General features: G+C 48.1%; 1 protein-coding gene across 2 annotated transcripts in view; it reads right to left on the bottom strand.

The window, feature by feature from the left end:
* Window positions 1–219: 219 nt before the first annotated feature.
* Window positions 220–13,014, bottom strand: part of FKBP6 (FKBP prolyl isomerase family member 6 (inactive)) — a 35,533-nt gene continuing 22,738 nt past the window's right edge. For both annotated transcript variants that reach the window (XM_003934118.3, XM_003934119.3), the window contains one exon: window positions 220–655. The gene's annotated coding sequence lies outside the window, so the exon portion shown is untranslated. The remainder of the gene's footprint in view (window positions 656–13,014) is intronic.

The raw sequence follows: 13,014 nt of genomic DNA, 5'->3' as shown, positions 1-13,014 counted from the left end.
GTGAAGCAGCTTCAACTTTCCTGTTAAGTTGCTGGCATGGGTTGGCGGGAGTGGGTTGTGGGGAACCCCAAACCTGGTTTGCAGCATTTCATTATCAGTCGAATCAGAACCGCTGGCTGCAGAGCCCCAGCCCAAGCCCTGCTGGCGAATGGCCTCCCCCCGCCCACCTGGGGACTCTGAAAGCTTAGCTGAGCCCACGCAATTCACTTATACTGGATCTTGCGAAGACGAGGAAGTGTTTTATTTCTTTACAACAAAAACATTTGTAACATAATTGTCTCTTCAAAACAGAGAATCCTACAAAATACACAAAGCAATCTCTACTGGTGTTGACCCAGGGACATTCGCAGCCGGAAGCGGGGCTGGGACGGGGAGGGAAGCCAAGGACTAATTCCGTCTAAAAAACAAGAAACTGCCTTCCAAAAAGTCGCAGTGTTCTACTTGTCAGTAGCTACGCTTTCCCCTCCCCTCTGCTGTGAACATGGAAAACAGAAAACGGCACCTGTGAAAACACATTGCAGTGGTGTTGGTCAGAGACGCGGGCCGGGGCACTCCAGCCCTGCTCAGATAGGCGGCCGCCACGGCTGCCCGAGGGAGCTCCCTTCCAGCGATGGAGAACACCACCGCTCTCTCCTCTCGTTGGCAGGTGAAGAACCTGGGAATCAAACACAGTTGTTCAAAACACCTCAGGACTCAGCGGCCGCCACACAAAGTCACAGTCACACGTGCTGGGGGCTAGGGTCAGGGAAGGGCATGGCCGGTGACCAGACAGGAGCCAAGAGACAAATGCTATCACCGTGTGGCCCTACTAGATGGGCTCTGGGAAACTCTTTTTTGAGTGTCTCGGCTCTGGCGCCCAGGCTGGAGTGCAGTGGCATGATCTCGGCTCACTGCCACCTCCGCCTCCCAGGTTCAAGCGATTCTGCCTCAGCCTCCCAAATAGCTGGGATTGCAGGTACAAGCCAAGACTCCTGGCTTTTTTTGTATTTTTAGTAGACATGGGATTTCGCCATGTTGGCCAGGCTGGTCTCGAACTCCTGACCTCAGGTGATCCACCTGCCTCGGCCTCCCACAGTGCCGGGATGACAGGTGAGAGCACCACGCCTGGCCCCTCATTCCCTTCTTGCAGAAGAATAGTTGCCTTTTTTTGGGGCGGGGGGGGCGCAGATAAAATTTCACTCTGTCGCCCAGGCTGGAGTGTAGGGGTGCCATCACAGCTCACTGGAGTCTCGATCTCCCGGGCTCAAGCGATCCTCCTACCTCAACCTCCCGAGTAGCTGTGACTGCAGGCGCATGCCACCATGCCAAACTAATTATTTTACTGTTTGTAGAGACAGGGTTTCCCTGTTGTTGCCCAGGTTGGTCTTGAACTTCTGGGCTCAAGTGATCCTCCTGCCTTGGGCTTCAAACTGCTGGGATGACACTTTTCTCCTTGGGCAGCAGCAGAGGGGCACAGTGTGGGGTAAGCATCTTGTTTCTCATTTAAATCTAGGCTGGGCGTGGTGGCTTTGCCTGTAATCCAGCACTTTGGGAGGCTGAGGTAGGTAGATCACTTGAGGCCAGTTCGAAACCAGCCTGACTGATACGGCAAAACCCCATCTCTACCGAAAATACGAAAATTAGCCAGGCGTGGTGGCATGCACCTGTACCCCCAGCCACTCGAAAGGCTGAGATAGGAGAACCAGTTGAACCTGGGAGGCGAAGGTTGCAGTGAGCCGAGATTGTACCATTGTACTTCAGCCTGGGCAACAGAGCAAGACCTGGTCTCAAAAAATACAAAAAAAAAAAAAAAATCTAGTACTGGCCAGGCATGGTGACTCTAACCTGTAATCTTGGCACTTTGGGAGGCTGAGGTGGGAGGCTAGCCTGAGCCCAGAAATTTGAGGCCAGCCAGGGCAACATGAGAAGACCCCATCTCTACAAAACAATTAAAAGATCTAGCTAGGTGCAGTGGTATGTGCCTGTAGTCCCAACTACTCAGGAGGATGAGGCAGGAGGATCACTTGAGCCCAGGAGTTTAAGGCTGCAGTGAGCCACGATTGCAGCACTGCATGTAAGACCCTGTCTCAAAAAAAAAAAAAAAAAATCTAGGCAAGGTGTGGTGGCTCATGCAGATAATCCCAGCACTTTGGGAGGCTGAGGTGAACTGCTTGAGCCCAGGAGTTTGAGACCAGCCTAGGCAACACAGCAAGACCTATATTGTTTCTACGAAACAAAACAAACAAAAAAAAAAACAATAAAAAAACTTCGCTAGGCAGTGCCGTGTGCCTGTGGTCCTGCCTCTACAGGAGACTGACATGAGAGGACTGCTTGAGCCCAGGAGGTCAAGGCTGTAGTGAGTGTGTCTGGACCACTGCACTCTTGCTTGAGCAAGAGAGTGAGATTCTGTCTCAAAAATAAATATATAAAAATCCGGTATGAATAGTGCTTTTTTCGTGCTAGAAATATGATGGTACTCTGTTGATCAGGCTCCAGGGCACATTTAGCCTTTGTTGAATGGCCTTTATTACAATTTCTAAAAGTTATGGCACCAGGGAAATTCAACTTATGAAGTCACTGCCCTTACAGAGGGGAGTGGGACAGAGAGATGCATACACAAAGATATAATATGTGCTATCAAGAAACGTAAGCAGAATATGGGGTCTAGAGTGATGTAGTTGCTGCTTAACATAAAGTAACCAGGAAAGACTTCTCTGACGAGGGGACATTTAAGGAGACAACGCTTCTCTGTGAATGGTCAGGAGAACTTTCTGGGCTGCAGGAGTATCAGTGCCAAGGCCCAAAGCGTCAGGAACATGATCAGAGTGTTTACGAACATCAAGGAAGCCAGTGTGGCTAAGGCAGAGTGAACAGAGAGAAGAAAACGAGGAAATGAAACTGGTGTGGCAGCAAGAGGCAAACCACGCAGAACCAAAGGCCTTCGGAAGGACTTTAGATTTTATTCTGAATGTGCTGGGAAGCCAACAGAGCTCGTGAACCTGGGAATACTATTAACAAAAGGATTGCTCTGGCTCCTTTGTGGAAAGCAGACTGCAGGGGATCAGAGCAGAAACACGAGGGCACCCCTCGCTCTGGGCAGGCCGTGTGGCTGCTCTGCCGGGTCAAAGGGGGAAGTCACAGTGCTGAGCCGGCGCCCTGGTCCGGGCTCGCAAAGATGGGCAGCAGCTACTCTTGTCTTTTGCAGTGTTTCCCTTTCCCTTTATGCCCGCGAACCCGGGCTGCCACAGAAGTCCGACTACGTAAGACCATTACATGGACAGTCCTGCTGAGTTCAGGCTTCCCGCCGTCTCAGCCAAGGTGCCAAAACACATGGCTGAAACCATCCTGGATTCTCTGGGCCAGCCCATCTGTCAGCTGAATGCCACCAGGTGACCTCAATTGATACCACATGGAGGAGGAGGATCACCTGGTAAGCTCAGCACTAATTCCTAAGCTAAAAACTATGAGACAGAATAAAATGGTGGTTTTAAGCCACTAAATTTTGGAGTAGGTTGTGACTACATGGCGACAGATAAAGAGAACGGGGAAATGGCAGTATGCTGCTGTAAGGGCTTCCTGGTACAGTGAGGCGGAACAGCATTATTTAGACTGTGATCACTTAAAGCTGCAGATTACACTAGAGCAGCCACTCAAAGAACCACAGTGGTATAGTTAATAATACAATGGAATACTTAAACAAAACCCACAAACCAGTTCAATCCAAAAGGAAGAAAGAAAAGAGAAAAAAAACAGATATAGATGAAGAGAAAACTATGGTAGAGCAGGGCTTCCAACAACGTCATTTCATTCAATGTCATTTCCTTACAACGCTGATGAAGGGAACAAATTCCAGATGGGGCCACTGTCTGTCTGAGTTGGCACATTCTGCTCATGCCTGCCTGGGTTTTCTTGAGGTACTCCAGCTTCCTCCAACATCCCAAAGATGTGCACATTAGGTTACTTAGTATGTCTAAATTACCCCAGTGTGAGTGTGTGTATGTATGTGTGTATACCCGATGATGGAATGTGTGCATGTGCATGTGTGTGTACCCTATGATGGAGAGTGTGTGTGCGTGTGTGTATGCATACCCTATGATGGGGGGGAGGGAGGGAGAGAGAGAGGAGAGAGAGAGAGAGAGAGAGAGAGAGAGAGAGAGAGAGAGAGTGTGTGTGTGTGTGTGTGTGTGTGTGTGTGTGTATCCCCTATGATGGAAGAGCGTCCTGCCCAGGGTTAGTTCCCAGCTTGTGCCCTGAGCTGCCAAGTTAGATTCTGGCCGCCTTTGACCCTAAACTGGAAATAAGCAGGCTGAAAAATGAGTAAGTACAAATTACTGCAAAATAAAAATTCCTAAAACATATGATACTCATACAAATGCACAACAATAAACAGCATGTTATGAAAGTACTCAGCAAGCCTACCAGATTGGTTACTGTTTTTCAACTGTATGGTGACAGGAGGTGCTCCTTACAATTTCAGCTTCACAAACATTTACTCCTTGATTTAACCACCTCCACTATGACCACCATCACTCACTGAGATTCACCAAAAATTGGGCAAACAATTACGTGTTTCTATTAATCTTTTCCTGAATGTATCTATAAGGTCACATTTCTTCTAATGTTTAAAATTAGAACTGCTTGGGATCTTTATTTATGAGTTTGGCAATCAGAAATATGCCACAGGAACTTAACGCTTGTTTATATCAATTTGCCTATACTAAAATTAGTTTCATTATACTTTGTTTCATTTCAAGTCAGTTTCCAAGAACCTATCGAGGATGTGAAGCAAGGACTGATGTACAGGCAACCATATCAATACATGTACTAAATGTAAATGGTCTAAACACTTGAGCTGCTGAAAGGCAGAGATTGTAAGAGTGAAATTAAAAAGACGCAACCATGCTGTTTATGCTAAGAGATACACATTAAACGAACATAGATAGGTTAAAAATAATAGGATGGGAACATACATATGCAAACAATAATCAGAAGCTAGCATGACTATATTACGATTCTAGAACAAGTAATATTACTGGAAACAATGGAGGATATTTTATACAAGGGTCAATTCATTAAGAAGCTGTAACAATGTATATATAGCTAACACCACAGCTTCAAAATACATGAAGCAGAAGCTAACAACTGAAAGAAGAAATAGGCAAAACCACCATTACAGCTGGAGATTTTTATACACATGGTCCCAACTTCTAAAGATCAGACTTAGGATTTTCTGACTTTATGATGGTACAAAAATGATATGTGTTCAGTATACTCCCTTATGATGGGGCTACATCAGGATAAACTGTCAGCTGATTGTAAGTCTGACACTTTCAACTTACAGTATTTTCAGTTTACCATGGGTTTACTGAGGCAAAACACCATCATAAGTTGAGGAGCATCTGCATTCCCTTCTCAACTGACAGCACAAGCAGACAGAAAATCATTAAGGATATAGGAAACCTGAACAACTCTACCAACCAATCCAACCTAATTAAGGTTTATCGAATACCATAATCAACAACAGTAGAATACACAGAAGTGCATATGGAAAAATCACCAAGATCGTATGTTGTGTCAGAAAACAAGTCTCAATACATTAAAAAGATTGAAACCAGACTAAGTTCTCTGACCACAGCAGAATGAGAAAATCAGGAAAATCTTAAATATTTGGAAATTAAGACACTTATACGTAACCCATGGGAAAAGAAGAAGAAAATACAAGGAAGAATACCACAATAATACAGCAGGGGTAAATTTAGTATCTTGAATATCTCAAGATCAAAGAGAGTAAGGATTTTTTTTTTTTTTTTTTTTTTTTTTGCAGAGTCTCACTCTGTCATCCAAGCTGGAGTGTCGGGGTATGATTTCAGCTCACTGTAACCTCCACTTCCTGGGTCAAACAATTCTCATGCCTCAGTCTCCTGAGTAGTTGGGACTACAGGCATACACCACCATGGCTGGCTAATTTTTGTATTTTTAGTAGAAACAGGGTTTCACCATGTTGGCCAGGTTGGTCTTGAACTCCTGATCTCAAGTGATCCACCCACCCTGGCCTCCCAAAGTGCTGGAATTACAGCTGCGTGATCACTTAAAGCTGCAGATTACACTAGAGCAGCCACTCAAAGAACCACAGGGGTATGGTTAATACTACAATGGAATACTTAAACAAAAAACCTCACAAACCAGTTCAATCCAAGGGGAAGAAAGAAAAGAGAAAATCTACCTCACCTGGCCCAAGATCAGTAAGAATTTAAACTCACAGACGGACAAAGAGGATGAGAGTAAAAGGAAACAGCAGGCCGAGGGCAGTGCTGCGCGCCTGTCATCGCAGCTACTCGGGAGGCTGAGGCAGGAGAATCGCTTCAACCTGGGAGGCGGAGGTTGCAGTGGGCTGAGATTGTGCCACTGCACTCCTGCCGGAGCGACAGACTTAGTCACAAACAAACAAACAAACATTTCCTTAACATGGTAAGGAACAAATACGACTCAGCCAAAGCCAGCATGGTGTTTAACGGTGGAGCTAGCAGCAGCTCCAATACAGTCACGAGGCACATCCGTCGCTACTAACTCTGCTCTGGAAGCAAGCGCTCCCACCATCAGACAGGATCTCAGTAAGATACAAGATGAGGGCCGGGCATGGTGGCTCACGCCTGTAATCCCAACACTTTGGGATGCTAAGGCGGGGGGATCACCTGAGGTCAGGAGTTCAAGGCCAGTTTGACCAACATGGTGAAACTCTGTCTCTACAAAAAGTACAAAATTTAGCCAGGTGTGGTGACGGGCACCTGTAATCCCAGCTACTCGCGAGGCTGAGGCAGGAGAATTGCTTGAACTCAGGAGGCGGAGGTTGCAGTGAGCAGAGATTGTGTCATTGCACTCCAGCCTGGGCAACAAGAGCAGAACTCCATCTTGCGGGGGGGGGGGGGGGGCGGGAAAAATATATGAGAGGAGAAGTCAAAATGATACGGTATCACACGCCTCATGCATGCAGTGAACTTGACGGAACTCACAGAACTAAAGAGGAAATTATCAAAAATAACTCAAACGCACCGGAAAGGTGTTTGGTTACGGAGGAGCAAATAGGCAGTTTACAGAAAGGACACCTCAGTCTGTGAACATGTGAACAGGGTTGGTCACGGACCTGCTAATGCTAGTCATGAGGTCCCCTTTGCGACACAGCAACCTGGCAAATATTAAAAAGTCCAGCAATCCAAACGATGGCAAAGCGACCAAATGGAACCTCTCAGACACACCAAGGGCAAACTGGTACAGCCACTGGAGAGGTCAGCTTAGCACTACCTGGTTCGGGCAAAGACACACCCATCACAACCAGTGACAGGACTTTGACTAGCGCAGAAAAGTCAGGCGGAAGGATCAACTCCATTACGCCGCTCCTGTCTGTCTGTCTGGTCTGTCAATGTCATCTCTACCTACCGATCGACCAGTCACCGTTAAAACTCTTGCCATGTCCCAACAGGATGGAATGCTACCCAGTCACTTCTTCAAAATGAGGTAGTTCTTTTTGTGTTAATTTAGAAAACACCCGAAACATAATGAAAACATATTCTAGTGCAAAATGTATAATTCTTTTTTGTGGGCAAGTTACACATACACTCACATTCTTAAATATTTAAAAAAAACCAAAAACCAAAAAACACTTCCAGAAGGCTACATCTGAAGCATGGACAGAAGTCACCTCCGGAGAGGAGGCTTAGGGGCTGGGGATCATTTTACTGTCCTGCCCCTCGCCACTTCTGTTTAAACTATCAGCATGTGGCATTTTTGTAATTCAAAATTCAGTACTACCAAGAAATTGGAGGGTGGGTACAGGAACAGCAGAAGATGCTCATTGTCCAGCCTGGGTAATGATATGTGGGCAGTGATTTTTTTTTTTTTAACCTTTGGAAAATGTCAATAATGACAAGTTTAATAATAATCAAGTGAAGAAAGAAAGACAGCTTCAATCTAGGTTGTGTCCCATGAAATGACTTTAGAAATAAACCCTAGAATCAATGTTCTGCAGGCATGAATGCAGGTGGGTGGAGATGAACTTCAAGCTCCCCTCAGACAAAGGGATCCCACGAGGTTCAGGTAGCTGAATGTTCAAATCGGAGACAATAAGAAGTAACATTTTAGCATAAACGGGAACGCACAAACACAGAAAAGCTCAGCTCACATTCCATTTTGACAACCCAATGCACGTAGCACACAGAGGTGCAAAGTCAGAAAAAAGCCGTATCCATAGCTCAAGGAGAAATAAGCCCAGTGATTGACAAAGACAATGGCAGTCGGGCTGAGGCGGGGAACACAGACAGAGGTCCACAGCCGCTCCAGCTGAATCCCTTCATACGAACCAGGCTGCCTCCAGGGCGGGTGGGCCCCAGGCCACGGGAAAAGGCACAGGGACCATGAACTAGAAACCCAAGCAGCGGTGCCACCAGAATCACACAATATAATGAGCCGTAATCAAAGAAGGGTGTGAAATGTAACAGAGAAGACAGAAGAGTGATGTCACCGCGGAACCACAAGCTGGAGGCTGCAGAGCCCAGGATGTTTCTGTCGGAAATCCAGGGACAAAGAGCTGAGGATCAGGGCTCAGCAGGTTCCGTTCCCACGGTGGCAGCGGGGGGCTCGTGCCAGCCCTGCCTCACAGCCCCAGCCTCAGGCACCTCCCCGTATCCTGCAACAGGGAGCTAAGGTAAACTCAGCCATGAACATCATCCAGTGAGAAGACTCTGGAACCTTTCATGGGTCGTTTAGCCCTTCAAAAACACTGATCAAAGTTATGGCTACCTCTTCAAAATGCCAGCAGATGAACCAAGGCTGTACATAGCAAATGTGGAGATTGGAAGGCCGTTCTGCAACCATTCAACTGCTTCCCCTTCCCAAATGCATTACTCAGCCAATCTTAAGAACCTAATCTGGGTATCTCCAATAATTCCAACTAAAGGGAAACATTCTTTGTGGAGCCCTCGTGCCTTGGGACTCTGCTGTGACACCCTGGCCAGTCCACTAGGCAGTGGTCCTCTGGTCTGCTGGGTCCTCTACCTGCCCCTTCCATTCCTGCCAGGAGGCTGCTCAGAGCCCACCCTTGCTGTGGGGCCTCCCTGACCTGCTTCTCCTCACCCACCCCGCGGCCCTGGCTCTCTGGCGGCCACTCCATGCTGACTGCTGCACCTCCTGCAGCTGCTCTCGTGGTCCTCTGGGCCAGCTCTCTGCTCCTCCCTCGGTCACAGCCCTCTGCAGGGAGTGCGGTTACTTCCCCACTGTCACGGCTGGCCACCTAGTCCTGTGAGAATGTGCGTGGAGCTGAGTGGAGCTCAGCTCTTTCCAGGCTTACATGGAACCAGAGCACCTGCAGGCACCTCCTGGTTTTGGGGGTGGGCCAGGCCTCACAGTGTGGCTCTGCTGCATTTCCTCCGACAACCACAGCTAGCCACCACCAGCTGCTACTGCGCTGTGATACACTGTCAAAGAGGGGTCAAAGTGCCACCCCATCTGCCACCCTTGTTTAAAAACAAGATTTAGGGAGGCCAAGGCAGGAGGACTGCTTGAGGCCAGGAGTCTGAGACCAGCCTGGCCAACATGGTGAAATCCCATTTCTACTAAAAATACAAAAATCAGCTGGCTGTGGTAGCAGGCACCTGTAATCCCAGCTTCTTGGGATGCTGAGGCAGGAGAATTGCTTGAATCCAGGAGGCAGAGGTTGCAGTGAGCTGAGATCGTGCCACTGTGCTCCAGCCCAGGTGACAGAACGAGAGCTTGTCTCCAAAAAAAAAAAGAAAAGAAAAATAATGCTGTGATAATTACCAAAATGTGAATCACAGAAATAAATTCAGCACATGCTGTTGGAAAAATGGCACCAATGGACTTGCCCGATGCGGGGTTGTGCCAAACCTAGCATCTGCTAACAATGTAAACAATGCAGCAACCCTGAAGGGGATAAAGAAAGAGCAGAAAGATGAGGTGAGCTGTGTCATCAGGCCCCGGCCACCAGAAGAGCGCACAAGAAAGACGGCTGTCAGCATGATCTCCTCATCGGGGACGGAAAGGATTAAGCCGGGATGCTGAGGGTGTGGAGTGCCCAGTTACCTCTGCGCTAGCAAGACGTGTAGTCCCCTACAGATGCTGATCTGTAAGAGGGTATGAGAGACAGGAAAATGCCCCCCAAGATGTCCTTGTTCTCATTCCTGGAAGCCATGAATATGCTACCATACACGGCAGAAGGGATTCTGTGGTTAAATGAAGGATGTTGAGCTGAGCGACCCTCTTGGCTGGCCCAAGGTAATCAGATCCTTGTAAGAGGCAGGAGGATCAAAAAAAGAGAAGGAGCCAAAATGATGGAAGCAGAGGGGAGAGAGGAGCTGAGAGAATAAGAGCCTAACAGAGGGGGTGAGAAAGGCAGAGACAGGGAGGGAGGGAGGGAGAAATATTTGCAGATATCATGCTGCTGTTTGTGAAGACAGAGGAAGGGGCCACTAGCCAAGAGACGCAGGCAGAATCTCCAGGCCATTTCTTAGAGAAGCAAAGGGAAGTTACTGAAGATTTGCTCACATTCATGGCCATGATACTCAGCGCACCAAAAAAATGAAGCTCTATGCCCTCAGGATGCCAAACATGCTGGAGATGCCCTCGGCCTGCCTCTCACTGCCTTTTCTGCTTGGACGGATGCTGACAATGACTGCTACAGTGCTCCACAGTGACAGCGCAGACCGCATTCTTCTCACCTTGCGTGTGTCTGAGCATCCTCTCAGCTAGAGAGACCTTCTGCTCATAGCTCTTCACTGCTTTTTTTTTTTTTTTGAGACGGGGTTTCGCTCTTGTTACCCAGGCTGGAGTGCAATAGCACAATCTCGGCTCACCGCAACCTCCGCCTCCTGGGTTCAAGCAATTCTCCTGCCTCAGCCTCCCTAGTAGCTGGGATTACAGGCGTGCGCCACCATGCCCAGCTAATTTTTTGTATTTTTAGTAGAGACGGGGTTTCACCATGTTGACCAGGATGGTCTCGATCTCTTGACCTCGTGATCCACCTGCCTCGGCCTTCCAAAGTGCTTGGATTACAGGCTTGAGCCGCCGCGCCCGGCCTCACTTCTTTTATCTATTAGATTTGAAAAAGCTTCTCGGGGTTCCTGAACCTCTGGGGCTCACCCCAGTTCATCTCAGCCTCACCCTGGGTCAGTGGCTACTCGGGAGCGTAGGGGAGAATCAAAAGTATGACAGTCAAAAACAGCTACGACCGGAAGTCCTGAGGGCATGATCAGCACCCGCAGAACAGGGGTCAGCCAGCAAAACTGGTGGGAACTCATGCTCTCCCTAGAAGGCACAAGGCACCGGCTTGATGTCACAATTCCTTACTGTTCAGGTTCACTTCTTTCACTCATTGCCTGTATGCTTAATTATCCAAGGTTGGTGTTTCAGATTATGTATGCTTGGAGGCAGGTGTATGCACCTAACGAACCCAAGAAATTAAAAGCAGACTAAGCCAATATCTGACAGTCTTAAAGCAGCGTAACCTAAACAACGCCACAGTAACCTCCAAGATGTGACTGCTCCATGGCTGGGTGTAGTGGCTCACGCCTACAATCCCAGCGCTCTGGGAGGCCGAGGCAGGAGGATCACTTGAGGCCAGGAGTTCGAGATCAGCCTAGGAAACATGAGACCCCATCTCTACAAAATAAAAAGAAATCAGCAGGACATGCTGGCACACGCGTGTAGTCCCAGCTACTTGAGAAGCTGAGCAGGACTGCCTGCGCCTAGGAGGCTGCAGTGAGCTATCATCGCACCACCACACTCTGGCCTGCGTAACACAGCGGGTCTTGTTTCTCTCTTAAAATAACAAAGTGCTTCAGCTTCACCCTACAGACAATGAAACCAAGGCCCGGAGAGGTGAAATGACTTGCCTAATGTCATAGCAAGCGATAAAACTGAGGATCCGAATGGTCTATCTTTCAAACCTGCAATGAATCATAAAGGACACTTCCATGCTTGTGGAAGAGCAGCAAAAGGAACTCGGTTATCTCTTGGAATTTAGCTCAGCAGCTCTCATTCATACCTCACCGGCAAAGAACACAGAATCCACAACAGTCAATCTTAGCAGGAAGCAGGGTTTAGGCCCGTCACAGCTGCCGAGAGAGGATGTGGAGAGAGGAGAAGGCAGCCCTACCAGGGGAAATGCCTTCCCAGGAGCAGTGTGATGAAAAGGCAGTCACTGAGGTTGAGGTATTTATAGCCACACAACAAAGGGATGACTTCAGGGACACCTCCGGAGCTGGGAGAAAAGGCATTTCACAGACGCCCAGAAGATCAAGAGCCCAGGTTTCGCAGTCTGCCTGGAACACGGCTTGGCCTTCATCTGACAAGAGAATGCCTTCCGCCCAGATGCCTGCAGAAAATGCAATGTCATTTTGATGAGCAAAAAAAGAAAAAGAGGCACAGGGAAGGAGAATCAGAAAAATTAATTACTAAAATCACCAGGCACGGTGGCTCGCGCCTGTAATCCCAGCACTTTGGGAGGCTGAGGTGGACGGATCACCTGAGGTCGGAAGTTTGCAACCAGCCTGGCCAACATGGTGAAACCCCACCTCTACCAAAAATGCAAAAATTTAGCAGGGTATGGTGGCACACAACTGTAGTCCCAGCTACTCGGGATGCTGAGGAAGGAGATTGAACCCAGGACTCAAAGGCTGCAGTGAGTTGAGATTGTGCCACTGTACTCCAGCCTGGGTGACAGAACAAGACTCTGTTTCAAAAAAAAAAAAAAAAAAAGAGAGAAAAAGAAAAAAAAGGCCAGGCATGGTGGCTCATACCTGTAATCCCAACACTTTGGGAGGCCGAGGTGGGTGGATCACCTGAGGTTGGGAGTTCAAGACCAGCCTAACCAACATGGAGAAACCCTGTCTCTACTAAAAATACAAAAAATTAGCCCTGCATGGTGGTGCATGCCTATAATCCCAGCTACTCAGGAGGCTGAGACAGGAGAATTGCTTGAACCCAGGAGGCGGAGGTTGCGGTGAGCCAAGTTCGTGCCACTGCACT

Source organism: Saimiri boliviensis, chromosome 20 (genome assembly GCF_048565385.1).
Source record: "Saimiri boliviensis isolate mSaiBol1 chromosome 20, mSaiBol1.pri, whole genome shotgun sequence".
NCBI lineage: Eukaryota > Metazoa > Chordata > Mammalia > Primates > Cebidae > Saimiri > Saimiri boliviensis.
This window is presented reverse-complemented; position numbering and strand designations above follow the sequence as displayed.